General features: G+C 49.8%; 1 protein-coding gene across 4 annotated transcripts in view; it reads left to right on the plus strand.

Moving 5' to 3' along the window:
* SMOC1 (SPARC related modular calcium binding 1) overlaps positions 1–23,468 on the plus strand; it is a 152,964-nt gene that overhangs the window by 45,085 nt on the left and 84,411 nt on the right. The gene's annotated exons all lie outside the window — the stretch shown is intronic.

Consider the following 23,468-nt stretch of genomic DNA (forward strand, 5'->3'; position numbering starts at 1 on the left):
GGGATGCTTCTAATAAACCCAGAAAGCTTCAGACCTCAAGCCCAGATTGGAGAAGAGACTTGCCCAAGGCCTGGAGGAGGCTGTGTCTATCTGTGAGTGTTTGCCATTGGCACCCGGGCTGGGAAACGGGAGGTCGGGCTGACCTGGGAGTTCGCCTCCTCCTCCGGGAAGCAGGCAGGCTTCCTCAGCTGTGCTGTGCCCACGTGCAGCTCTGATTTATTTCAAGATTTTCCTTGTGTGTATGGGAGATGGTTTTTCTTGGCAAATCACAACTTTTTCAGAAAGCAAAAATGCAGTCTCCTCGTAGCTTGGGTCAGCGTAATCCCCTGTTTGTTTGTGCAGGCTCCGTGTGCTCGAGGCCAGAGCCAGAGCCAGCCAGGGGTGAGGGTCCAGCCCAGCCCAGACGGCTTTGGAGCTGGATTTGCACGCTCCAGCATGGCTCCAGCTCTGGATCTTTCTGGTCGTTGGTGCATGTAGTATGGCTTTGTGGCCCGGGTTCCCTGTGTGCCCTACTTTGGGGGCGCTCTTCAGCGGGCCCTTTATCTGCTTCCTGGGACCGTTATTTCAGAGTACACATGAAATAGGAACCCACCTAACATAACAATTTGGGGGAAAATCTTGATTAATCTATTTTGCCCAATTAATGTGCTCATCTGGGTAGAGTGACTAGTATTACATATCTTCAGAGCCCGGATAGTTAAATCATGCATATATACGTATATATGAACACACACATACACGTTCACACACACACACACACACACACACACACACACACATACATACATACACATACTTCCTATGCTTATGTCTGTTCTTATTTTCTACGTTTATTGTAAATTCTCCAAGGATGGGTCAGGAAAACATACCTCTTAACCCCCCAAGTGATAAAGATGGTATAGGTGCTGGGACGAAGACAGATGCCTTTCTGGAGAGGAAATGACCGTCTGGAAATCCGTCTACACTGGAGTGGCAACTCTCTGGAGGGCCTGGATCTCTCCAAGGGAAGTTCTCTTCAAAGGACTGGAGCCTGTTCTGGAGAGACAAGCTCACAAGCTGACGGGAAGAGACCTTCTAGAGACCAGGATGTTGGGATGAGTGTTTTAGAGAGATGTTCTGGAAGCCATTTGAAAGTTAATCCCGGGACAAAGGGTACTGAATCTTGGAGGCTTCTTTAGGAATCCGAGCCCCCGGGGGGTGGGGGGGGTGGGGCGAGAGACAGCTATGTGATCTCCAGGGGAAAAGGACAAGACAGTAAAGAGCTTCTCGGGTCTGGATTAAACACAGGTGGGGTTTCTTAGTAGTAACTAGGATTTTGGCCAGACTCCATGGGGCTTGTTTCTCGCTGTGGACATGGAAGGAGGCAGGCCCAGGGTGGGCATCAGGCGGGGAAAGGAGGAGAGAAGCCTTCTTACAAACAAACCTCTTTGTGGTATCTGGACCAAGCTGGGGGTAGTCTCTTTTCTAGAGGTTCAAGTAAGGTCCGGGGCACAACTCACCAGGGGCCTGCTTAGCTCTACACCACTGTGGTCTTCCTCTAAGGAGGTGGGGGCAGGCCAGGGAGTGTCACAGCCCCCGAGAGAGCAGCCTGACCCCTAGGTCCGCCTTGGAACCTGGCCTGCACCATGTGCACATACTTCTGTTGCCTTGCTTCTGGGTCATTCCTGGCTCTGTTCTGTCCTCTGCCTCTACCCTGTCTCCACCCCTGGCGACGGACACCCCTGCGGGTGCCCTTCCCATCCCTGCACATGTCCAGCTAGTTCCCTGAGTGACTCCACGGTTGGTCCCATGAGTCAGCTGCTGGGCCACCTCACCCAGGAGGTCCGTGTGGCACTTGTCTTGCGCCAGAGACCTTTCTGAGGGTGGCTGGTGGTCTGTGCTTGGGGCGAGGGTCAGGGGATATTGAGTCTTTTGGGGAACATTTGTTTCAATTGCCTGAACCAAGCTGTGGCTTTGGGGAAGGATCTTTTTCCCTTTGTCAGCCGACAGGGTGCAGAGTAACACCGCCCAGCCACTTCCCAACACTCCTGGGTGGGAGCCAGCAGCCGGGTCCCTGGGTGGAGTTTGGAGGGTCAGAGGTCTGAGGAGCCCCCCCCCCCGCCCCGCCCCGGGGACACTAGAGCCCGAGTTGCTGGCCTCCAGGGCTTGGGCTTGGGAAAGCTCCCTCTCCAGGAGGACCCAGAGAGACGGTCCCAAGAGGAGCCTGGCTGGCAACAGAGCGCTTCTGCTGCTCCCTCCCTGACAAGGACACTCATCCCCCAGTGCCTAAAGTGTCTCTTGGCCTGGAGTAGGGAATGCAGGAGGTGACCTAATTACATCGCATTTACTGAAGCAGCCTGGAACCAGAAGATGGTGACAGCCATTTCCAAAATCTTCCTCTAAACCATCTCCTGTATTGATTCTTTCTTTCCATCCCCACTGCCACCGGGTAGCCCAGGCCCCTGTCAACACCTCCTGCCTGGATTTCTGCCAGTGCCTCTTAACTGCCCATTCTGCGTTCATGCTCTTTCCCGCCAGCCCCTTCTCCCTGCCGGGTTCTGATGGACCAGCTGAAAACACCGGTTTAATGAAGTGACTTTCCTACCCAGGCCTCCAAGGGGTCCCTCTGGCCGGAAGGAAGGAGGCACCCCGCCCCATCTTCCCATGGACGCTCTGCGGCAGCCAAATTGGTCTGTGCGCTGCACCCTGCACGTGCGTGGTCGTTTTGCTCCAAGTGCTCTCCCTTCCTCCTCTCGGCCATGACCATGAACGGTATTTACCCTTTGAGGATCCCCTGTCCTACACCCTCCGCGGGGTCCTCTGCAGCTTCAGCTCCTCCTCTCCCAGATCCTCTGCCCGCCTGCTGCCACTGCTTTAGACAGTCAGTCAGGGAGGCAGGCAGTGTGGCCCCTTCTTCCTTGTGGATCTCCTCAACCAGAGCCCTGGCTTCTGGAAGGAAGCAGGCGGACTGCATTGTTTTGTAGCTTGTAGCCATACCAGGGCTTGTACGGTCTGTGAAAAGAAGAGAGAACTCTGCTGAGTAAGGCTGGTAGCTGGTAGGCGTGTGGTGACAGTGGTGGCAGCCGTCAAGGTTGTGTAGGGAAAGGTGGGGCAGGAAGGAGAGAAATCGCCACCTGCCAGCTGTAGCCTCCTTTGTTTTGGTTTGCCAGAGATGTGTGGAACCATGGGCACAGCTTCTGGAAGGGCCCCCTGGGGGAGGCGGCGGGACCCTGGTTGTCGCAAATGTGGATGTGTATTTTGCAGTATAGTGCATGCCTGCGACGCTGGGCTGCAGCTGAGACACGTGATGACCTTCCTCTGCAGAGGGCACTCCCAGACTGCTGCAAGGCTGTCCTCAGCCCTGTGCCCCACCCCCCGCCGTCTCCCAGGGGTGCAGTGGGGGCGCTGAGCCAAAGGAGCAACAGAGGTGAGAAACAAAGGCAGCCGTGAAGGAGTCCGGAGGAAGGGGGGCGGTGGGAGCCAGAGGGACCTTTGGTGCCGTACAGGTGCCTCCTTCTCCCTGCTCTCCATGGTCAGATTGGGGCAGTCAGCAGCCCTCTGCTCTGGCCATCCAAGGCAACTCCTGTGCTTTGGGAGCCCCTGTGCCGGAAGAGGGAGAGACGCTGGTGGCTCTCTCCTAGCAACCATAGGAGTGGTGATGGGAAGGAGGGAGGGAGCAAAGGAGCTCTGTCAGGTTGGAAAGCTTTGGTGGGGTGGGGACGGGAACACTGGTTCTCCTTCTGTCACCCTGCAAGAAGTTCTGAGCAATTGTGAGATAAGATACACTGGATGAGGGGCGCCTGGGTGGCTCAGTTGTTAAGCATCTGCCTTCGGGTCAGGTCATGATCCCGGTATTTGGAGATCCAGCCCTGCATTGGGCTCCCTGCTCAGTGGGAGGCCTGCTTCTCCCTCTCCCACTCCCCCTGCTTGTGTTCCCTCTCTCGCTGCCTCTCTATCTGTCAAATAGATAAATAAAATCTTTAAAAAAAAAAAAAGATTCATTGGATGAACTCAGCCTCGGGCAACACTTTTCAGACTTCTAGAAGACACGGAACTCTTACATTAAATCAAACCATATTTTTAGTGTGTGTAGGGTGACGCATATCCTATGCTGTGTAAAGCAAAACTTTGAAATTGGTATGGTCTTCTGAGTTTTGCCCATAGAAAGGCATAGCCAAAAGAAGAGTATAGTTTTGTTGCAAAATGAGTCCTTAAGATAGTTTTTATCTTATTCATTATCTTTTATTCATTAATTTCAGCGAGTAACCCTTATTGGAAAGAATGAGGTCCAACATAAAGTGTTTAAAGTTGTAGTATTTACTTATTGTGAGATTCAGATGATAGGGCTGTGATCACATTAATTTCTCATTTAAAAAATTCATTGTTGGGGCACCTGGGTGGTTCAGTTAGTTCAGCGTCTGCCTTCAGCTCAGGTCATGACCCCAGGGTCCTGGGATCGAGCCCCGCATCGGGCTCCCTGCTCAGTGGAGAGCCTGCATCTTCCTTTCCCACTCCCTCTGCCTGCTGCTCCCCATACTTGTGCTCTCTCTGTCAAATAAATAAATAAATCTTTAAAAAAAATAAAAATAAATAAAAAATTCATTGTTGCCATCTCCATAAAACAAGTAAAAGACTTCTTTGACTAGAGTTAGGAATAATTGTACTATTTTTTAATTTTTAACTTCATAGAACAAATATTTTCCACTTCTTTTTGCCATGGTTCTTGATGATATTGCCGTGGGTTGAAGATCACTATAATATGAAATTAGAAAGAAATGCACCCACATAAATGTAAAATACAAAGAAAATGGACTACTTCACAAGATATCTGGAGTTTAACTTTATTTGCAAGACAATCCCTAGGATCTCCAGTGAGGATATGTGGAACCGTGGAGTGCAGTTTGAAAAACTCGGATTGAGCTGATAACAGAGGTAATAAGAGAGTAAGATCTCAGATTTATCAAGAACATTTAATGTGCCAACCTGTTCTTTTATCTTCAGATCAACCTTTGACAGAAATTGCTCTATTTCCTTGTCTTAACAGATGAGGATACTAAGACTCATAGAGGTAAGGATCTTGAATGAGATCCACAGTCCAGGGATGGGATCCCGGGTCTGAATACTCTAACTCTATGCTCTTAACGTCTGCATTTGCTGCCAGGTGCAGACGACCCTCCCAAACAACACCTTTTTCGCTGTGCCCTGTGAAAGGCTCAGATTTGGTTCCTGTTAAAAACATCATAGCTGGGGCGCCTGGGTGGCTCAGTCGTTAAGCGTCTGCCTTTGGCTCAGGGCATGATCCCGGAGTCCTGGGATCAAGCCCCACATCGGGCTCCTCCTCTGGGAGCCTGCTTCTCCCTCTCTCCCACCCCCCCTGCTTGTGTTCTCTCTCTCGCTTGCTGTCGTCTGTCTCTCTCTGTCAAATAAATAAATAAATAAAATCTTAAAAAACAAAACAAAACAAAAACAAAACAAAACAACAACAACAAAACATCATAGCTGTCTGACAGTTGGGGTTTTGAGCTAGTCTGGTATGCATCTTGCCCCCAACTCATAAATGAGGACAGCCGCTTTTCCCCCACGTCAGAAATAGAACGGCATTGACTCTGAACTCTGTCCCTGATATTTTTACCTGCTGGGAACAGCTCCCAGCCAGGTGAAATGGGTGGAGCTGGATGACAGGGGCCGGAAGTGTTGGGTCCTGGGAAAGTTGCTGTTGGGGACCAGGTGCTGTGGCCTGTGAAGGATCCAGAATCTTTGTTTCGCCCCCCACTTCCCCACTGCCCTCCTATCCCATCTTTTTTTTTTTTTTTAAGGGACTGGGTGGGAGGAAGTGAGAATGTGGTGGCTGGGTCATAGGAGTCTGTGTTTGCTTTACTCAGTTGTGCAAAGACATAACCATATCGGACTGAATTTTTAAAACTCTGAGACTTTGTGTAGCCCAAGGCTAGATCAGGCAACTCTCTTTTTCTTAAAGATTTAATTAATTAATTAATTAACTAATTTGAGAGAGAGAGAGCACACACAGAGGGAGAGGGAGAGGGAGAAGCAGACTCCCTGCTAAGCAGGGGGCCCGATGCGGGGCTCAATCCCAGGACTCTGGGATCATGACCTGAGCCACAGGCAGACACTTAATGAACTAAGCCACCAGGTGCCCCCTTCTTTTTCTTTTCTTTTCTTTTTTTTTTTTAGATCAGATAACTCTTGTGGGTCCTTACACGGTGCATTGGCCTGTGATTTTGTGGAGTCATAGGTCTGGGGTTGGGTTTTGGCTGTGTGGATTTGAGCAATTGCTTAACTTTTCTGAGCGTTGGTTTTCTCATTTGCAAAGTGGAATGCAAAATATTACCTCTTGGGTTGTTGTCAAGACTGATGAAAATAATTAAAATAAGATAGCCAGCACTGTACCTGGCACACAGAATTCATACAATAAATGAGAATTCCCCCCAAATTTATTTCTACTATGGCCTCTTCCCCACCAACTTTCTCTTCGAGTACTTTGAAAGTGTAGCTGTGCAATTAGGTGTTTTATGGTCTAGATTAGATAAATATAGTTTTCTTGCTTGGAATTTCTGCACTAAAATATAGTGTTTTTTGGCAGTTTTTTGGTAGATACCGAGACTCCAGCAGATTTAAATCTGGCATGGAGAATCTATTTAAAGCAAAGAAGCTTCTACTTTAAGCATCTTCTTCCAATATGCTTTAAAATGCATAGGGGTTTGGGAGGATATATCTATGGAGGTAAAAGGGCAATTCAGAAATTGTCTTTTTCTGCTTTCCCTACAAGGATAGTTTCTTGTATAAAATCAAGCATCCCAGCACATTATCCTTACCCTAACCTCTTGGAGGCCAGGTTGGGAGGCAGTTATCTCTGAATCTTTTTTTTTTTTTTCCTTTAAAAATTTATTTATTTATTTTGAGAGAGAGAAAGGGAGCGAGAGAGCACACATGCTCGAGCATGAGCGGGAAGGGCAGAGGGAGAGGGAGGGGGAGAGAATGTCAAGCAGACTGTGCTCAGTGCGGAGCCCAATGCAGGGCTGGATCTCACAACCCTGAGATTACTACCTGAGCTGAAACCAAGAGTGGGGCGCTTAACTGACCATGCCACCCAGGCGCCCCCCATCTCTGGATCTTGACACAGCCTGAGTGCTCTGGCTAGCTTGAGCAACATCCGGAGCTGGTCTGAGTCCGTCTTGCAGTGAGTTCTCTGGTTCTCCTTGGAGTCAATCTGTTTTTCTGGATCAGCTGAGGGTGAGCATTGTCCTTACTGGGGGGCAGCCGTGATTCAGACCGAGAAGAACCTTCCACAAGCCATCCGCTGCATATGGGTGGCTTGTCCTGCTTCGGCCTGCTCCGTCCTCGAAGTCTGTGCCTGCGTCCTGACCCTGCAGCCCGGCGGCACTAAGGACTTAGAAGGACGTCATGTGTATGTGAAATAGGAACTGCAGGATTGTTGAGACTCAGCACAGCCCATGAGGCGGGGGAGGGGGGACTGGACCAGCGCATTCCCTGCGGCGTGCCCGGTGCCCCAGTGCCCAGCACCACGCCTGGCCTGGAGAGGGCTTCATACACTTGTCGCCAGGGAATGAATGCAGCAGTTTGTGGAGCCAGGATGCAAAACTGCCTCCTAGGTTCTGGTTCACTTTGCAAGGAAGTAAATGCAAGGACCTTATTGTTCTAAAGACAGTTTTCAGGAATGATGGGAGAGCGGAGAGCCCTCTGCTTCCCTCCTGTACACCGGAAGCTGCAGCGGCTTGTTCTGCAAGGCCTTATTTTTAGCCTTTTAGCCTAGTTTTTGCGCTCCGCTCCCCTGCCTGCAGATGACAACACAGTCGTCACCCTGTGGCTTGAGGCTGGCGCAGGCACGCGTGTGCCTTCAGAGGCTGCTCAGGATGCTGGCGGCAGATCCCGTCACGGCACGGCTTTGGCCTGGGAGATCCGAGTCCGTCGTGACTGGAGAGAGCCAGAGGCTGGACTTCTGGCCGCGCCACCTGAACTGAAGAGGGAGACGACGCGGAGACGACGCCGTCGCCCGGATGGATGCTGCCGGAGCGTCATCTGGCCCCAGCCTGACACCCCACGGGAAGTTTGGTGCCTGTTGACGGGAGCCGTGTGTGATACCGGAGAACAGGAAATCTGATCAGACTCCGGGAGATAAGGAAGCCGGGAGGAAAGCACCTTCCCCTCCCGCTTGCAGCGAGGACAAGCTTCTTCCTGTCCCTGGCCGCGTGTGGGCCATTGGCTCTCGGGCCGTGAGGAGCCCGAGAGGCCGCCAGAGTTCCGGGTGGAGTGTGGGGGCCACAGTGCTTAAGAGGCAGGTCTGGATCAATCTATCTGGAGTTTTGTGTGTGTTTTAACCTCAACCCCCAATAGGAAACTTCGAAAATAAAGAAAAGGAAAAAACCAAACAAACGTATCTGTGTTTCTACCATTTAGAGAAGGCCGCTGTTAACATTTTGGTCTATTTCCTCCTATCTTTTGTTCTCTCTTCCCTCTCTCTCTCTCTCTCCCTGGAGTGAAAGATGTACATATGTGTATATGTGTACATGTATGTACTGCACATGTATTCTATATGTGCACATGTGTCTGTATATTCACATACATCTGTTATCGATTGATATTATCCATCCGTCTACACACACACACATGCATATTTGATATTCTGCTTTGGTTTTACTAATCTTTATATTGTGAACATTTCCTTGGCTAATAGAAGGTCTTGAGAACCCTTTTGGAGCCTGGATGAAAAGTCTTCAGTGCTGAGTCCTTGTGGGCATCGTACCTCACGTCAGAAAGCCTGAGAAGTCCAATTCCTTGCTTGGTGTGCCCCGAGGCTCTCCCAGGTAGATTCAGCCTACCCTCTGCTGTTTGGTTTCCCCAGGCTTGCTTACCAGACTCCAGCTGCTCGGTGCAAAGGAAGATGTCCTCTCAATCAGGTTGTCTGGCCTGGCGTTTGAGGGGAATTTGGACGTAAGGGTTATGAATGTCTGGACTGAAAGAAAAAGATCCTCTAAAATACAAGCTTTATCCTTAAAAGAAAGACTTTCTCTGTGCCCAGGAACTAGAAGGGTTGGAAAGCAGAAGAACCATTCTCTCTCTCCCTCAGGAGGGGGCTTGCTTTGGTTTTCCACTAATCTTCCATTCCTGCCTGTAGAATTTGACATGGTTCTATTTACTTTTCCTTGGCCCAGTTTGGGTCAACAGGATTTCTCTCCTGCCCAGAACAGCCGCATGCTTGTGTGAAGTAAGACGTGAGCCTGGGCTCTGGACAGCAGTAATTAATCCTTGTCTGAGCGACGCAGTGGGGATTTTTAGCCCAAGATGGTCTGACAGCACTGGGTTTTACATGGCACACGGCAGTCCCGCATGGGCCAAACTATTTCTTCTTCTCTTTTGTCTGTAAGTGACTTTACGGGCAGTGTGTGTGTGTGTGTGTGTGTGTGTGTGTGTGTGTGTGTTTGGTGATCTGGGGCCCAGCCCCAGTACAGCAGGATCTCAAGATGACCGTGGAAATAACAGTAAAAGGACACACACAGTGTGAGCACACACAGCCCAACATAATTTGATGACATAGCAAGACTGGGATTTCCTCTTCTGTTTGGTTCAGTCTGTGCTTGCTCAGCTTTCATCCCCCGGCTTAGTGCTATAAGGGAGTGGATTTCCTCAAGTGCTGTGGATAAAGTACTTCTTCCTCTGTTATCTCCCTTGTCAATAGAAATTGCTCCACTGGGTAAGTGGTTATGAAGATGAGCCTGTATATATATACATACATATATATATATATGTATATATATATATGCCACAGTATCTTGACCAAATGAAATAGGCTTTAAAATGGCATTTTTCCTTTGTGATAATCCCATGACATTGAAAATACACTAGTTTCTCTATTTAATTATTATGGAACCATGAAATAATTCCCAGGAGCCTGAAGGGTGTACTACTCCTGCCTCTTCCTCCCCCCATGTTTAGACTTTTTGTGGAAGTCTTTTATCTTGGGTGGGCTGGGGCTGGTGTTGATAATGAGAGCAGTCAGTGGTGAGAGTCAGAGGACTCACCGCCACATACGTGAGTGGACACATGCCTCCTAAAGTCAGGAAACTAATAGCAGCAGCACCAAGAATCCCAAGTAGTGGTCTTGTGAGGGCAAAAGGCAGCCCTCTGGCAGGATGAGAAAGGAGACTTGGCCAGCACGAGTGTCTGTTTTTCGGGTGAAGTGGGTCAGTCCTAAAGGAGGCTTGTGGGCTTCTCCACCAGCCAGGATGCTGAGGGGCTGTCTGTATGAGGGGTGGTGAAGGAAGCACACTGCAGGGTGTCGGGGGGCTCACCTGGCACAACTGGCCTGTTGTAGGAGGGACTAAGAGTGTCTGCTCATGACTTCTGTGGGTGGTGGCAGGGCTCACTAAATAGGGTCTCCATTCCCTTCCTTTGGGGAACATACTGTCATGTGGAAGGACTTACATCTGAGAGTGCAAGGCAAATCCACAAGGAGAGGGAAATAGACTACCAGTGCTGTTGCTTTGCTTTTTTTTTTTTTTGAAATGAAAACACATTATGGTATACTTGAAGTACTTTTCAAATCAGGGAATGCAAAACTGTAAGGCAAAGTTGTAATGTTAAAGGTGAAAACGTAACACTACTCAGACTAGAATTCACAGACTGATAAAGGAAAAATTAACTGTAAAATAAAACTGTAAAAATAAACCATAAAATTATTGAGGATTATTTTTCCCCAGATGGTTACTCAATTATCTCTACACTACCACTTATTAAATAATTCATATTTCCCTCAATGATTTGAATTAACACCTTTTTTTTATAAACTCAGTGTATCTAGTTATATTTCTGGACTTTTTTCTGTTGCACGAATCATAACTATTTTGCTTACTGAGTTATCTTAATGTGATCTCACTGGTTTAATCACCACCTGGGTAACAGAATAGAGCATGAGCAGCACCCTAGAGGCCCTTGATAAATACTTATCGAGTGAATAAATGAAGGTCAGTCTCTGGGGAGTATTCAGGATCTGTTTGCTAATGGTCATGTCTAATATGATGAATGTATTGGGTGAAGACAGAGATGTGCTTATTAAATCCATGAATGGCACAAAGATGGGAGATAATAATACACTGGATTAGACAAGTCTCCAAAATTTCTCGAAAGTTAGAGACCGTGAAATGAAGCTAAAATTATGTAATAGATAAACGTAAATGGTTGCATGTCACTCTAAGTTCAGTATTCAAATAACTTAGCTAGCAGCTTTCTTCATCCAATGTGCTTGATGCTAGACTCTTGAACCAAAGCTAGTGATTGCGCCTCCCAGAAGCTACTTCCATGTGTGCATTTGCACACATGCATGTACAGGCATCCATACAGTGGACATACTGATACCTCAGCGTGAACAGATTCAGTTGACTAGCTCTTTTTTGGGAGGGCTCTCCAACTCCCACCCACCACAAACTCTCCACCCTGCTCTGGACCAAGTGTTGGGAGCTTTGTTTCTGCCACATTATGAGCTACTGAGGCATGTTGTTGACCAGCCTGGGAGCCTGACAACCATATGCAGTGCTAAGCCATAGCCTGCTAAGTAGACTTCACTCCCATTCGTGTCTGTTCTTACAACTGGTATTTCCAAACCTCTTCTGTCTGTGATTACAAAATGGCACCACCTTTACTCTCAAACTGCAATGACTTCAAGACCCTCATCTGCTCAAACAGCATTGGGGTGCTTTAAATATTTCCACAAATTAGCCATGATTTTCCCCTTTGCCCGGAGGAACCTCATTGCTGGCAGTGCCCACCATGAGAACACCAGTCTGTGCCAATGGAACTCTCTGCAGTTGCTGCCAAAGCTGTTGATTCAGTTGCCAGAGCTGGGCTGGGTTTCATGCAGAGGTGGGGGAAAGACCTGCCTTGTTTCTGTGTCTCTTTGTCACCTAGGCCCTCGAGCGGCTCTGTGCATGCCTAGAATCTCTCAAAGGGATCCTGAGTCTCTTGAACATTCGTTTCAGATTCTGTACCTCCCACTTTGCCCAGAATCCCATCTAGTCTGCTGTGAAAACAATTCTGTTTGGGACCTTGTCCTTCCAACCAGAGGGGCTCTGTCGCTGCCCAACACCCAGCTTTATCGGGACCAACCCCAGCCACCCACCACCCCCATAGTCGGTAGCCCCAATCCTGACCAATCTCCTCACTCATTCCCTGGGTTGTAAAACACCTGTCACATATTCCTGGGCATAAAAGGCTACTAGGGACAGTGGGACAGAGTATGGTGAGGCAGGGCGAGGGTGTGCCGGAGTCATGTCTGGGTCCCACTGCCACTGGCCAGCATGTTCAGTGACATGTTAGATAGTTCCATTCATAGCAACACCCAGTGAAAACTTGGCGCATGTCACTGGGCAGAGCCTGTGAGAATGTTCAGGAAAACCTCGCAAGGAGCCACTAGCCTTGGCATAATAAATTGTTCCTGCCAGGTGGAGAGATAGTGCTAACGCAGCAGATCCTTACTACCAGATGTGTGTGTCACTGGGATGAAGGGCTGGCAGCTAAAACCACACAGGCACTTCAGAACTCCTTCCCTGTCTTCTTGGCTTTGCGTCCAAGTCGGACTTCTGTCTTGTAACCCACCATCTCTTGGGTACATTCCAAATACAAGACCGGTTTGTTGCTTCTTGTTAACCATCAACTTAACCTTTACTTACTTTTTCCCCACTGCTTGTGGGCTGGGAGAATTGAAAAAATCTGGGTCCTGGGTCCTGGGTCCTGGGGAATGCTGTGTTTATTTGATTTGGAGTGACAGAGTTTTTATTTACGCTGGCGGGGGCTGAGGGTGGGGGGTGCGCAAGTGACTGTCCACGCCGTCGCTGCACGAGTTCTGCTGGCTAGTCGGTTGTGCCGCAGACTGCAAGCAGGAAACTAACATAAATACTGTTCGCCCCTGAGATGCTGACACCCCGTTGGTGACCAAGGAGGGCCAACACCGAAACGGTTTTTAAGCTGTAAGGGACTCCATGCATTCAAGAAGATATTTTTGCCTTCACTCACCCTCCATTTCTTCTTCCTTGCCAACACACCTGCTTGTGGCACCCCTGTGTCCCTTCCTCACTTTGTGGGAGTCCAGCAGGACTGTGATGGCGTTCACAGACGGCCCCCCTGCGGGCAGCGGTCCCCCTCCCGACAGACAGCTGTTTGGTTCTTGGCGTTTTTAGCTCGTCCAGCCATCCTACCCGGCCACTTTCCTGGCCCCCGCAGGCCCCTTCTTCTCCCTTGCTGCTGCAGGCGGCTCTCGTAACTTCCTGATCAGTCTCTGTGGTCCTTCGTACCCTTGGCAGGGATTTCCATAGCTCAGGTCGGACCTTGTCTTTTACTTCCTTCACTGGCTTCCAATTCTTTGAAAAAAAGAGAGAGAGAGAGAGAGAGAGAGAGAGAGAAAGAGAGAAAGAACTGGGACTATTCAAGACCCTCCATGTTCTTTCCCCGAACCTGGACCTAGAGCCTTATTTCTCCCTAAACGACGTCATTCCAAATCTATCCTTAAAAAAAGTTTGCGAGGCGCCTGGGTGGCTCAGTTGGTTAAGCGCCTGCCTTCGCCTTAGGTCGTAATCCCAGGTTCCTGGGATGGAGCGCAGCGGGGTGGGCTCCCTGCTCAGCGGGGAGCCTGCTTCTCCTCTCCCTCTGCCCCTCCTCCCTGCTTGTGTTCTCTCGATTGCTAGCTCGCTCTCTCTCAAATAAATAAATAAAATCTAAAAAAAATAAAATTAAAAACTAGTTTGCTTCTGTGTTGCTTAGGATGTCTTTCTGATATTCCTCCCTGTTGTGGAAATCCGTTATAATGCCCTTGATGGCCCCTTCTCTAAGAAATCCTCCTGGATCCTTCTAGTCTGCATGGACTTCTTACTCTGACCCCACAGAAGAGGGGGCAGCTGCTCTGTCCTCAGCACTCGGCAGAGCCCAGGAGCATAATAGGTGCTCAGTAATTCTTTGCTGAACAGATGCCTCTTTTTCCTTTCTTTTCTCTCCTCTCCTCTTTTCCCTCTCTCTTTTTTAAAGAGTTAGCTATACCACATCTTGGACTTCTTGGCATCCCATTTTCAAATGGTCTGTGACTTAGGCTTTGCTTCCTGGTTGCTGGTGTTGCAAATGCAGCCCCGTGGAGCCAACTGTATACCTGTGAGCCTTGCAGCTAGCTCAGCTTTGGGGGGGCAGGGCCTTTGCTCTCGCTTTCTTTCATAACCCCCATTGCATCCAGTACAATGCCTGGTAATTGAGGGAGGGGGCAGAGAAATCTCCAGAAACCTCTCCGACTGCCTATGAGAGGCCCGATGGCCATTCAAAACAAACATGCTTTGGCATTATTTTTCTTTAGTTTTGTGGTTATTTTAGGTTATGGAGTATGATTTACTCACAGTATAATTGTTTAGGTGTATACTTTTATGATTTTTAATGTTTATGTAGTTGTATGACCACCAACATAACCCAGATAGAGAATTTTCTCCCCACCCCCGTTCTCTCACGCTTCTCCTCCTCCCTCCAATCCCAGGCGATCACTGATATCTGAATAGTTTTGCCTTTTCCAGAATGTCATATAAATGGAGTCATGCAGTATGTGGCTTTTTGAATCTGGCTTCTTTCACTTACAATCATACTTCCCTTTTTTTTGAAATTTGATAACGTGGACCCTAACCCACACTTTATCTGCACCGCCTTTCTCGTAGAGGGGTGGGGGGCATGCACGGGGTGTGGACGGGTCTGTGCGAACTGCCGGCGTCTCAGTCAGCCCTACCTTTGCAGGCTTGTTAGTGCCTCTTTGGACCAAGGGTCCCGGCTGCTTTGTCAAACCCGTCCCTTCCTGTACCCCACAGTGGCACCTGGCCTAAGACAACCTTCTCCCCTGGGTCCTGACGGGTCATCCCCATAGCTGTGGGGGGCACAGCGGAGGGGGGAAGCTGGGTAGATGCGGTGGGGTGACCACTAAATTCCTCACTTGGGGAGGGGGCCGGGTGACAAAGGTCAGGCCTCTCCTGGCTAAAACAACAGAAGTGGTTCCAGCTGCCGAACAGCTGGAGGGGGACGTCTGCTTTCCCTCAGCAGCGTGAAAAGCCCTTTAATCGGGGGGCGTGCTGTTGTCAGGCCCCGCGGTGAAGGTGTGTCGAAGAAGAGCAGACACCACTGAGGCTGGAGACCTCCCCTTCCCTTTGACCTCCCTTATCTCCCCTCCTCCATCTTCTCGCGCCCCACTCTGAAGCCGCCAGATCGAGACCCTCCTTTGCACCTGTGTAAATGCAGTGGTGGTGGGGTCAGGGAAGGGTGAGAGCGAGCTGGCAGGAATAGGGATGTGGATTTTCCAGGCAGATGATGGATGAGATAGCGGGTGGGTGAGTGACGTTTTAATGTGAGATTGCTCTTCGTTCCCGAAGACACAGGCCCCCCAGGGGAAAAAGACCAAAGTCCGGTTTTGCAGCTGGTGAAGCAAGCGACAAGACAAGAGGCGCGTTCCCTGGTTGGAGCGTCAGAGGCTGAGCTACAGCTAGACGTCTGGAATGCGCTTCTCTCCTGTTTGTTCCAGGCACTGGCTCCAGGAGTGGCTTTTTTCTCCTTTCAACAGCAGACTTACCTCCCAGAAACACTTTGTAGTGCCTGAGTTCTAAGAACTTGAGCTGGACTTTGACTTACAAACATGATGGGAAAAATATCCCTCCCTTAGGAAAGCTTGCTTTGCCATGCAGACCCTTCTCCTCTCCTGCCCACCAAGGGGCCACCGCCGGAGACCCTGGCCACTGCGGCCAGAGCTCACAGCAGGGTCCCTCTGCCCCCAGCCTGCCTCGGCTCCGTGCTCTCTCCCGTGCTACAGGAGGCAATGACATGCGGTAGGAAGTCTGGCCCTTTAGAGGCAGACATAACGAGCGCTCTGCCACTTACTAGCTTGACCTGGCTGGGCCCCGGCTGCCTCCTTGCTCAGTGGATCAGTATCTCTTGAGTGCCCACTATGGGCAAGACCCCTGCTGGGCACCAGGGATCCGGCCGTGTGGCACCCAGATCTCAGAGTCTGGGCAAGAAATGCACAATTCAACTGCTGGTCATTGAATTACAATTGTGACACAGACCACAGCAGAAAGTAGAAGCCGGTACCCGTCTGGGAAGTCACTGAGATTGGAAGGATGAATAGGAGGTCTGAGGTTGGGGCACAGTCCAGGGAGAAGAGCCAGCGAGTCCTGAGGCAGGAAGGAGCGGTGGGGTGGGGAGAACCATTTCTGCCCAGCTGGGGGCCCGGGCGTGAGGGGCCGTTACTGCGCTCATCAGCTGCACAGCAGGCACACGGGGACGGATCACTCCCCTCCCCACTCCTTCCACGTAGGCATTTGCAACTTGGGCCGGGAGACTCGCCGTGACTTACAATGTTAATTCTGTGGAAAAGTGAACTCAGGGTGTCAAAAACCCGACATATCATAAATGGATTATTTATACCATTTTATCATCTGGCAGTTGTTCTTAGTCAAGTGTGTGTATATGGTAGCTGCAAGAAAAACCGGAGCGCAAATCACATGGGCTGTCAAATGATCCAGAGTTTTCTACCTTGACGCATACTCATTTCAGGCACAGCAAGCCCAGGCCTCTCAGATTACTGCCTACCTTCTGGAGGGGGCGACTTATGTGCAGGGTAGGGGGAGGGCTTCTGGGGGGCTGTGTGAGGAGGATTCCCACTGGGCCGGTCTCACTTGGCTACTTAATGATGATATCTGCCGTGGGTATACGGGTCCTGTCTCAGCCACTCCGGGACATTCCCTTCAATGTCTTCGTGATTTCTTTTCCTTTGTCAAGAGAAAAATGCCGTGTTTAATGTATGGCTTTCCTTATCTAATAGATGTTCCTTAAAAGGAAAGAAAAGAACAAACAGCTTACATTACTCTATGTGTTTGAGAGTTTTAAGCTTTTGGTAGTGGTTGGACAAAGAGTATCTCTTTTCACAGTACATGATTAAAAAAAAAAAAAGGAGCTTCTTTTATCCAGGCTATATTTTCGGTAAGGTTGGACAGTCACCCCGTTCATCCTCAAAGCTGTACTGAGCTGCTGCTGCAGGTCAGGCCCTGTGTCAGGCCCTGCTCACATGAGGAGGGGCGAGGCGGTCCTTCACACACGTGTGCACACACAAATGACGATGCCGTGTGTGGACGGTGTGGGTGGAAGTATGAACACGATGCCTCAGGAGCTCCAAGGAGCTAAGTAACAGTGGTGTTTAAACATGAAAACATTTGCTCTTTGGGATGATGACGTCAGCGCAGTGTGGAACTGGAGCTGGAATGGGGAGGAAAGGTTGGCGGTCCATCTAGGCGGGAAGATAAAGGACTGAATGAAATCATCACAGGTAAACGAGGAGAGAGAGGCCCCGCCGGCCCTGCCTAGTTATTTCAGATGCCCCGACGGACGCACCAGTGAGTGACGCCACAGGGGCTGTGCCAGCGGAGCGCGGCCCAAGTGTCCTACCGCAGTTCACACCACGTGCAGCAGAAGAACATTCCAGCGGAGCCCAGCCAGCCCATGGACTTGAGAGAAATGATTAGTTGTTTAAAGCCACCAAGGATGGGGACGGTTTGCTTTGCAGCAACAGATAAGCAAAGCAAAAATATTTGAAGGGTGTAGCTGAAGCTGTGTTATGCACACACACTCTCTTTATTAAAGAGAAACCTCAGATCAGTTGAGTTTGGCCTGTGAGTTTTGAACCTGATATCATAAAGGGGAATGCCCCTTGCCACTCTAAACTGCAGCCGTCACGTTTCTAAGCCCAGTGGCTGGACCACCGTCCTGCTTGTGTAGTACGGCTCCTGCCCCCTCTTCTACACCTCGGGAAAGCAGAGAGATATGCATGTTACCAGGAAAATGCCGATTTCGAATTTCAGATACGAGTTAAATCAGCATGGTACAGGTGGAGGTTAAGACTGCAAAGCCAATTCCATACTATAAAGGATCGAACATCCCCTAGATGGAACCTTAGGCTGCCTCTGCTGTTCCCTATATTGTCATGGAAACCTGGCAGTCAGTCAAACCTAACACGGCTTGTGGTCCTAGAATGGCCTCTCCGTGCAAAAGCTGTGGCAGGGTTTGCATTCTCCTCTGCGAGAGCCTGAAGGCTAAGATGGGCATGCGTGCATTTCGGACAGAAGGCGTTGTTGGTCTGACCCTGATTGCGTCTACCTCCATCTTCTCTATGGAGAAGACAGTCCCCAGTTGGTAGCTTACTTTTGCACCAGGAAGGATGGATTGTTTACGTGTATTTCAAGTGTTTGTCCAACTTTACAAATGTGAGCAGAGCACAAACTAATGTGTGTTTGCTTTGGAATCGTTCACTCCCCAAGGAGAGAGGGTAGGAGTAGCCGATGATTGCAAAGTCACAATTGTCCTGGCCCTTTTTGTTTGGTTTCCGTATTACACAATCATATTTAGCATAATTGTTTTGTTTTTGTTGTCTTTTGGTCAGGAAGAAGGAAGGGAATGTATGTGAGGACTTTTATGAAAATACTATGCTCTCCCTGCCCCCCCAAGGGAAATGGTTTGTGCTTTGTCTTGCTGGGGAGACAGCTTGCACCCGCCCAACACCGAAACCTTCTTTCAACCGTGGCTGCTCTTGAGTCCACAACAGATGTCTGTGGCTTGGGGGTTCAGGTTCCCCCAGGGTGACTCAGATTCTGAGTTCGGTCTGTGTGCCGAGAGAACTGATCCAGGCCACAGGCTGGCACTTGGGACTTGTAGCCTGAGCTCCTGACACCCACAGAAGACAGGGAAAAGCCACCTTTGTGACTTCAGGTAGCTTGTGGAGCTCCTGGGGTGTGGTGCTCTTGATCAGTAAGTAATGAACTGATTTCACGTCCAGCTTCAAAGTGCGGAGATTATCCTCAGGCTCTGCTTCTTTTTTGCTGTGGTCCAAGGAGTCTTAGCTTGGCTCAACTAGGAGAAGCTCCAGGGAGGATGAGCCCCTCTCCCTCCCCCTCTGTAGCTGTGCTCTTGAATATGGCAGCCCCTAGCCACACGTGGCTATGCACATTTAAGTTAACTAAAATTAAGTGCAACTAAAAATTTAGGTCCTCAGTTGCATTAGCTACCTGCTAGTGCATAATAGCCACATGTGGTTTGTGGCCACTGTGTTAGACAGCACGGACATAGTACATGTTTGTCGTCGCACAAAGCTCTGTTGGGCTGTGTGGCGGTTAGCGTCGCAGAGTCCCTAGGATTAAATCCTCTCTCGGTCCTGCAGTATCCTCTTCCCTTGCTGTATGGCCACCATCTGCTCTCTTGTCTCCACCCTAGAGTGCAGGCCCAGTGGGGGCAGGACTGCGTGGCTGTGTTCTGCCTGCCAGGCCTCATGCAGTGCTGGGCGCATAGTACTGGCTTGTTGAAGACAAAAGTAGATGAATGGATGGCTGAATAAGCAGTGTTTGGGGACCCAACGTAATCCCTCCGGCCCTGGAGGTTTGGGTGATCATATTAGGGCATAGTCGTCCTATTAAAAGTCTATTTTATAGAACTCATTGCCTTTTTTTTTTTTTTAAACAACCACAAATACACACAGTTCCTAAAACAGATGGAAATGAGACACCACAGACGGTGGAAGACAGTCTTTTAGCCATGGCCCCATGCTGTCTCGGAACTTTTTTACTTGGCCTCAGGGACCAGTAATTTCTAGATGGAACCTTTTGGGAGCCCTTGTGGAGGTGGGAAGGATCTCCATGTGTTGGGGTAGGTGAGGCTTCTTCTGAAGCTCTTTAACCTATTTGCAGACAGAATGTTCCCCCAGTCATTAAGCTGGTCTCTGGCACAGCTGCCGTAGCGTCTCTGTTGGCCCAGAGCTAGCCATTTCCAAACCAAATTTATGGCTTGTAGTTCAATGCCACGGTGACGCCCACAGCTCTCCTCTCCCGTGAGCTGAGGAAGAGAGAACAGGGCAATCTCCTTGAGTTTGAAAAGACACTTTGTCTTTTTCGATCCCTGCTTTTTAAGGTGAATGAGGACCCTGTGAGGAGCTTCTCCCGGTAGGCTTCAAGTGCCCGGAAGGCAGGCCTGTCTGTCTGGGTCTTTAGCGGTTGGCGGCTGGCACACAGTAGGCTCTTGGTAAATGTTTTTGACTTCGAGAATCCAGTTTTGCAACTGGGTCAGAGCTCCTACTTGCAGCCTTGCTCTGTAATAATGAAAACGGCAGTTTTAGTGTCATTGGAAGCAGAGCTCTGAGCCAGGCTGTGGGTGTCAGATCCAACACTCACACATTTGGGCTTGGAGGAGCCCGCAAACCGGGCTTTGGTTTCCTCATCTGTAAAATGAGGACTGTAACTTACCCTGCCTCATAGGGTTAAATTAGTTAACATATCATAAGTGATACCTAATTATCAGCTTTTATTATTACTGCTCTTCAGATTTAAGATCTGGCTACCCAAATCCCTGTGTGACCAAGGATGAGTTCCTTGGTTTTCCCAGGCATTAGAAGATACAGATAGTTTTGGGGCACCTGGGTGGCTGAGTCGGTTAAGTGTCTGACTCTTGGTCTCAGCTCAGGTCTTGATCTCAGGGTCGTGAGTTCAAGCTTCATGTTGGGCTCAGTGCTAAGTGTGGAGCCTACTTAAAAAAAGGAAAAAAGAATGTAGAGATAGTTCTGTCCTTGTCTGACTGTGAGAAAAAAAGGTCATGTTTCTCCTTAGCCCTTGCTGATTCCCATGGCAAAATAACCTAACAAAGCAGGTCTTACGAGCAGGTGTCACTTCAGGTAAGCACGTGGGTCCACAGGTGAAGATAGTTGTGTGATAACAGTAGAGCCTTGACCTGCTCTCAGACAGTCTTGGAATCACAGTTTGTTCTGGAAGCCTGGACGGAAGGATACTAATGCCACCCTTTGGCTGGGGGCTGGCTCTTCACCAGGCAGAATTACAGAGCCAGGTCCGGCTGCATTTCTAGGCTGCAGACAGGTTAGGAATGGGTCTGGGAGGGCCACACAGAGGGAGGAAGAGAGACGTTTGAGGCCAGCTTTGCTGGTTGCAGCCACCTGTGTCCTGTGCCCATTCAGGAGCCTGTGGCCAGGGCTTCCCAAGCCTACCTCATTTAGCTGGACCTTTGGTTCCAAGTTTTCCATGGCGTACAGTCGGTCGTAGGCCAGGAGGCCGGTAGTGGCAGAGGGGTCTGGGTGGGGTAGGAGAGAAAAGACCCACCTCTCAAACTCAGAGACCACTTAAATTTTGAGATGGAGCCAGGGCAGGAAGCTGTGGACTACCTCTGCCCACCTTGTAATGCAGGGGGCACGGGGGAAGATCAGCGCACTGGGGTGGGGGCGTGGCCCAGTGATCTCCTGGGATGGCGGGAGCCTGCAAGGCCAGGCCTGTCACATTGCACCCGCTGGTTTGGAGGCAACGCCGTGTGGGAGATGCGGCTACAAGAGCCCATTCATCCTTCAAATGCTCAAGTGCCCCAGCTTTGTTCTAGATGCTGGGGATGCATTCACAGGCAAGATAGACATAGAACCTTTGCAGGGTTCAGAGTTGGGGATTCCATTGTTAATCAGATCACACATCATCGCAAACTGTGTTAAGTGCCGTGAAGGAAAAGCAAGGTGCAAGAGGTTATTATAGGGGACCCATGCTCATCTATGAGAGTTGAGGAAAGCTTCCCAAAAGAGATGATATGAACCAAAATCTGAAGTAGGGGTGGGAGGGGAGGGAGAAGGAACAGTGTGTCCAAAGGCCTGGAGGGAGGAGCAAATATAGCTTATTTGGGAAACGGAAAGCAGGCCAGTGTCCCTGACCAGTGGTGAGCACGGTGGGGATGAGGCTGTAAGAGCTGAGGCCAGGGGCGGGGGGGGGGGGGCAGGGTCAGATTCTTCCAGGCCTAGGAGACCGCGTGAAGGTCCCCAGGGATGGTGGGACACCACTCTAGGGTTTAAAGCAGGGGCAACCTGAGGAGAGTGAGGCCAGGGATCCCATGCAGGGTTGAGGTGTGGAGGATACCACCCCCGCCTGCCATCTTGGGACCTTAAACTCCTCCCTCTGTGTGGCAGCCTGGGAGGCAGGGAGCTTCCTCTGGCTATGGCTCTCTATAGTATTGGTTTCAATCCCAGAACACTAGACTTTATTATGAGACTCTATCAGGACATTTCCCTCTGGGCTTGGGCAGGACTCAGGTTGGACCCGTGCGTGTGGGAGCCCTGAGGGTCGCAGGGAAGACAAGTTGCATGGTCCATCCTGAGGAGGCTGTCATGGTGTTAGCCCTCAGCTGCTCCCTCCCTGTGCTGAGCAGCCAGCACCCAGGCATGAGGTCAGGGTAGCGGGAGGGACTGGTTTTATAGTTGGGAGGCAGTCTGTGTGCTAGTGGACGGGCTTGGACTGTCTGAGAATTTGGACAGTATGGGGTGGGGGGTGTTCCTAGTGCTCCCTTGAAGGGAGTGATGCTGTCTCCTAACTCCCTCTGCTGTTCTGGAAAAGAGTCAAGGTCTCATTTATTTGCTCTGCACAAAGGGCCTCAAGATACATCTGAAACAGGGGTTGTATTCACACCTTCCCTAAACCCTGTGAGCTTGGCGTGATTATTCAGTCAACTCTAGTATCACCAATGGCTGAAGTGTGCTCGTGACACTGGCGTGCGTTATTGTGGGACATGCATTCTGTCAACTGGCCCTGGGAGGGAGCCTTGAGTGGGCCTAGAGTTCTGCTATTTAGGGATGGATGAGAGTGGATCCAGCTCTTAAGGCCCATGCAGTCTAATCATGGGTTATTCAACAGAAACTCATGGATTATTGTATGATCCAAAGTGTTTTCCAGCTGCATCCTATAGTTGCTAGCACGGGTTCACTGATAAAAGGGTTCATGGTCAAATAAGTGGGAGATGCATCATTCTAGGTGGCCCTTGATCTGCTTATCTCTTGCTGTGTGATAAGCTACCATAAAACTCGATGGCTTAGCACAACAATTTATTACTATCCCTTACAGGACCATGGGTTGACTGGGCTTAGCTGGGTGATTCTCACTTGGGGTGTCTCAGGCAATCTGTTGGCCAACTTATTTTTATCTGGTAGCTGCAATCATGATAGTGGGGAGTGGACTCATCGAATGGCTTCTTCACTCACTGGTGTCTGTGCCTGGGTTTTCTCTGGCATTTCTCTCTGCCCATGGTTCTGTCACATGCTGGCTTGGGCTTCCTCATAGTGTGGCGGTCTCAGGGTTGTTAGGCTTCTGCATGGTGGCCGAGTTCCCTCATGGTGAGTGTTGCAAGAGGCCTGGGAGGAAACTGTAAAGCTCAGAAGTCATTTCATTTCCACAGCATGTTATCGGTCAAATGACTGAGGCTAGTCCAGATTCAAGGGGAGGGAATTAGCTCAGTGGGAGGAGTAGCACACAATTTGCTGCTATCACCATGCGTCAGAACGTACCAAAGATATCTGAGAAGTCCTGCAGTAAAGAAACCTGTTTAACTCAGTATTTCCCAATCTGATTATTATTATCTTTTTAAATCAGGAAATCCCT

Source organism: Ursus americanus, chromosome 26 (genome assembly GCF_024610735.1).
Source record: "Ursus americanus isolate L20-20 chromosome 26, mUrsAme1.1.p, whole genome shotgun sequence".
Lineage (NCBI taxonomy): Eukaryota > Metazoa > Chordata > Mammalia > Carnivora > Ursidae > Ursus > Ursus americanus.